A 5,848-nucleotide genomic window follows, 5' to 3' on the forward strand; every position below is an offset into this window, starting at 1 on the left:
GAAAAGTCCTCTCGCACAAATTGAAAGAGTGTACTTAACAATATCCTTGTAACACCCCAAACCCGGCCTAGACGTTATGACAGACTCTGGTAATGTTACGTAGAAAGATTTTGAATCAATGTTATTTTGATAAACCAACCAAGTTTTATAGCCATTACTAAAAGCGTTATTTAATTAATTCATTTGCCAAAACACAATTTACAACATAAGTCTTAAAACCGTTATATTTTAGAAGTCTAGTTTTAGTTTTCGTAAAACCGTGATTTCAGTCAAGCATTGCAATAAAAGAATTAAAACGAATCCAAAACAAAATTAAAAACCAAAATTCCAGAGAGTCCAATAATTACAAAACTTTCAAAAATAGTCCTTACTTTAAATAAAAAAACACTAATATGTAAAACAGTTTATGAACTCGTGGTCACCGTGAGACTCGGTTGCACCGATCCGCTTAAGTCTGTGGATTACCTGTACAAAACCATTAAACAAAAGTGAGTTTTCGTAAACTCAATGAGTAACTCAACAGAAATAGACACGCTATACATACAGAAATCACGTATACAGTCGAATTCAGATTCAGACTTAAGACTTTTACAGATACAGATAGCAGAATCAAATAAGCAGAACAGTTCAACAGAATTCTACCCCCATTCTCTACACACCAACTTCGACCATCCCATCACCCCATGTGGGGTTAAAAACATCCATCCATCACTATACACCACATAGTGTCGATACGACACATCAAGATAATATGTAGTCGAGCTGCCAGAATATAGGCGAAAGGTCACCGTACAATACACTTCCTCCCATATACAGTTCCCACCTTAATCATAAATATAGAATACAGATACAGAAATATCATACTTAACATGTTCGTATATAGATAACATACAAATTTAGCAGAATAGTCAGACATACATAACAGTGTCCTACTCAGAGCAAACTATTAGAATGTCATATCACATAGTTTAGGGTTTGGTTAGCCCTTACTGACCCTACAATAGGCCCACAGTTGATCGAAATAACCTGCGCGACCCTAGAAAAAAATTTAGATTTATGGGCCCACATACCCGTGTGACCCATATGCCCGTGTGGCCTACAAGCCTGTATGGCCCACACGCCCAGATTGGCTTTGCTCGTGTGGCCTACACGGCCTGGCCCAAAACTCACTCGCCCCTATGAGATGCTCGCGTGGGCTCACAAGCTCAACATGGCCTAGTCCGTGTGGCCCACACGACCACACTTATACTATCACTTGGTCGTGTCTTGCGCATGGCCACGCCTTCGTTAAACACACGACCATTTTTTCCACACGGCCAGGCACACACCCGTGTGGCGTAAACAGACAACACTCTCGGCTTTCGCCAAAACTCAGTTTTTCGTATTAGGAGTACACACCTGGTATGTTTTCAGAGCACTTGTAATCCTGAGACCACCAGACCCTAATAATTCGATTAAAAACACTAAATCAAAACAAAAATGATTTATAGCACTAAAATCCCTAATTCACCGAAGTGCTCACCTTTGACGAACTACGCTTCTCAAACCAAATCTGTTGAAGAATCGATCGTTTCCAGCCTCCTCCTACACAATCAGCCAAACCCAAACATTTAACTCCACATTCATGAAAATTGCAACCTAAAACACACAACAGAAAAACCCTAACGCACAACGAAAAAGAAATGGTACTTACAAAAAACCCGACTGTAGAACCAACAATTACAAGCACCCGAACGATTAAACAAAATTCAAGACTTACCACTTCGCCGTTTGACCAAACGTAAGGAAAAGAAAGAAGAAGAATACAATGTGGGAGATGGGGGAAAAAGAACGTGAAATTAGGAAAAGGCAAAAATTTGTAAAAAGAAATTAATATCCAAAAAATAAAATAAACTAACATTATTAGCCACATGCCTAAAATCTCTCTAACTCCCCACTAACCCAAACCTACAACTTCAGTATTCCAGCCCCACCGAAACTCTATCAGACAACCAAGCAAAAACTAATATCCATTGTAACACCCCTAACCCGAATCTGTCGTCGAATTAGGGTTACGAGGCATTATCGATCAAAACACGGTTCAGAACAGTCATTCATTACAATCCAAGCTCAAAATAATATAATCTCCTTTACAATTTTTTTTCGAACTCAACTAATAACCATCCTCTTATTCCTACTAGTCAAATTTGTAAAATTGAATCACATAGTCATTATTTACCAATTAGAACAGTACCTAAATAACCAACCAATCAATCATAAAACATATTCATTCTTTGCCATAATTTCATCATCGAAACATCACCTATCATAATAAGCATGCTAAACACACAGCTAATATACATACACTTCAATTACCATAATTTAACTCATAACATAATCCTAAACACAACTCCATTATATATACCATTTCTAAACCAACACACATGGCTAGAATTATAATTCAAAATATACCAGAAGTTCACTAGCCTATACATGCCATATACCATATATACAAAGCTTTAAAAGTACCAATAAGATGATCGATAGTGTAATGACATTTCCTGGCGATCCCCGAGTCTGAGCTAGCTTCGATAAACTATAAAACAGTGGAGGAATGCACAAAGTAAGCTTAGGAAGCTTAGGAGGCTATAAGCAAATAAATCATTTCAATGATATTTATAATTCAATTCAACTAGGTCAAGTTCAAATATATCTCGAACGCATATACATTTAACTAACTCATATAAATTCATATTACTACATTAAGTACTAAACTTACCTTTATATTTCATAAACATATAGCTCTACACATACCTGAACCATTCAGCTCAAATTCACATTTGGATTTGTTAAGAACACACAGAAATCATATAAAGCTCGTACAATGCCATATCCTGGATATGGTATTACATGTTAACGCATATCGATGCCACTGTCCGAGATAGGGTCTTATCCGAATCATATACGATGCCAATGTCCCAGACATGGTCTTACACGAAATCACACCTCCGAAGTACTAATATCATGTCATCAATATCTAATACACTTTCTATGGTTCATTCATAGCTATCGACTTCGTAATTAAATAATGTCATACATGAAACCAGTCATCCAATGGTCAAATCAATTTAACAATATACATATTCATATACTAATCAAATTCGACAATGTATAATCATATAAAAATCAATTTGGCAATGTAGAACCATATATGAATCAAGTTCGGCAATGTATAATCATATCCAAGTCAAATTCGGCAATGTATAACCATATACGAATTAATTTGGGAACTTATATCCATATACTATTCAATTTCAACAATATATAACCATATACAAATTAATTTCAGTAAAGTATAATTGTAATACCCAATTTTAAGCCCGGGACCAAATACATCAGGCCCAATACATCAGGCCCACCTAGACCTAACCCTAATGGCCCAAACTCATAACAGTCAAAGAAACCCTAAGCAGATTGAAGCAAATCAGCGCTGCAGCAACTTCCCACGTTTCGGCAACCGTTTCCACCCATGTTCAGCAATCCCCCACACCCACCATGCACATTCTTTACCTGCAACAAACCACAAACAGTGGCAATGACCGAATATACAGGAACAAATTGTAAAAGATTGTTTTTTTTTTGGTTTTCTCTGTAAAGATTGGCTATAAAAAGCCAATCGATTTTTTATAAAAGGGGGGACGAATATTGTATAAAAAATTATTGAAAAAACAAAGAATCAAATAGTTTTTGGAAAGTGAGGTATTTTCTTCCTTTTTTTCTTTCTCTTTCTTTTTTTGGTCTTACTTGTTGAATGTAAAGAAATAACAAAGGAGAAGAAGAGAAACTTACCTTTGAGAGTGTCGAAATACTCTTTCACTTCGTTTAAATCGAAGTTGGAGGAGGTTGGTGTGTGAGAGAGCAGGAGAGGGTTTGTTGCGGCTGTTGTTTTGAAAGAAAACTGAAGCTTCCTAATTAGGGTTTTGGGGTTGGTTTTTATAGAAGGAAAAAAGGTGCCGTTTAATGGCCATGGATCTGTGCGTTTTGGCCTCTGGTGGGCTAATTGCGCGTTTGATCCCCCTAGTTTTTAAAAATGTGTTTAATTTTTTTATTTCTTTTAAATTTAATCACACGTTTTATTTTTTTCTAATTTAGTCCCCTATTTGTTATTAGTTATTTATTATTAAATTAATTATTTTTACTATAATTCTTATTATTATTACTATGGTATTATTTAAATTTATCACTTTTTATATATTTTAGGTTTTGTATATATTCTTTGATGTTTCTATTTTGCAAGATAATTTTGAAATCCACATTTTTTATATATATTTATTTGTTTTAAAGATTCATACAAAGAAAAATATTTTTATACAATATTATTATTTTATATATATACATATATATTAAATTATTTAATCCTATTTATATCATTGATTTCATATTACTCTAGTTATTACCTTTAAATTCCCTTTAAATATGTTTTTTTAAAATCCTATTTTATCATATATTTTATTTATTTCAACCTTTTTTGTTATTATTGTATATATATATTATTTATATCCAGTTGTTCACTCTATATTTATTACTTATTTAAATTAATATGTGTATTAGTATGATTATAAATTTTGATTTTCTTCTAAAAATGTATTTAAAAACTATTACTTATATAGTATTTGTTTTATTAACTTTATTTTGAATCTATTATGAATTCATATAAATTTATTTTAAAATTTTGTGCTTATAATTTATTGATTATCATTCCTTCTCTTGTTTTTTAATATGTCTTTTAAAGCTGATTATTAATGATTATGATGTTTGAATGTTGATATTTATGTTTGCATAACATGTGATGTGAGATTATTACTCGTGTATGTATGGTGTTGTTTATTCGTATTCATAGGTTATTGGTGATCATTAGTATATACTTTAGTTTACTAATTATTGTTTCATGTTATACATTAACATTTTATCATACTTTTAAAGAAAATATATTTGGGATTCGTCAAAGCATTAAAACCATTTTTGTTCAAAGGCTTTTAAGATAATGCAATATTCGATATTTGGGATTTTCGAGAAAATTGAGCCCTAACGTATTGGGTTCCAATTTTCCTTGTTAAATCTAAATAATCGAGAATATCTTTTTCAAAACCCATAAATATAAAAATCATTTTCGGGAATTCAACATGTGATGTCCTAACGTATTGGGTCTCAATTTCTTTGTTTGACTTAAATAATTGAATATTATTTTAAATTTCATTATTTGAGTTTTTTTAAATCTTTTCAAAATTTTGACATCAAGACATTAAATATAATCAATTCGGTACCGATTTTGGGCATTACGAGGGTGCTAACCCTTCCTCGTGCGTAACTGACTCCCGAACTTGTTTTCTTAAAATTCGCAAACCAGAATCGTTTTTTAAGATGAGCCAATCACACCTCAATAAAGGATCGGTAACGACTCCAATTTTTGTTTTTTTTAAGTCGACAACTATTTTATTATTTTTTTTCAAAAAATAGTTTCGAAAATAATCGTATACGAATCAATTTGGCAACTTATCTTCATATACAAATTAATTTTGATAATGTATAACCATATACAAATAAATTTCAGCAATGTATAATTTATATACGAATTAATTTAGCAACTTATCAAACAATCAAATTCGACAATGTATATATCTATAATTAATCAAATTCAGACATGTATATAACATATACATTTAAATTCAAAAATATTTATTTACTTATAAACTTACCTTATTTTCGGGATAAACGAAATGGATCGACTATTCGATAAATTTTGATTTTCCCTGATCTAAATCTGATTTCTTTCGCTTCTGATCTATATACATTTAAAATTAACTCATTT

The 5,848-nt window shown here is 32.1% G+C and overlaps 1 long non-coding RNA gene across 1 annotated transcript; it reads right to left on the reverse strand.

Annotated features, from left to right (window-relative positions):
• Nucleotides 1-313: 313 nt before the first annotated feature.
• On the reverse strand, nt 314-2,568 carry LOC121213789 (uncharacterized). Its single transcript, XR_005909228.1, has 4 exons — nt 2,509-2,568; nt 1,523-1,584; nt 1,399-1,442; nt 314-465 (listed from the first exon to the last, which is right to left on the reverse strand). It is a non-coding gene; the product is annotated as an uncharacterized lncRNA (long non-coding RNA).
• Nucleotides 2,569-5,848: the final 3,280 nt, after the last annotated feature.

The sequence above is a fragment of the Gossypium hirsutum genome, chromosome D01 (assembly GCF_007990345.1).
Source record: "Gossypium hirsutum isolate 1008001.06 chromosome D01, Gossypium_hirsutum_v2.1, whole genome shotgun sequence".
Taxonomy (NCBI): Eukaryota; Viridiplantae; Streptophyta; class Magnoliopsida; order Malvales; family Malvaceae; genus Gossypium; species Gossypium hirsutum.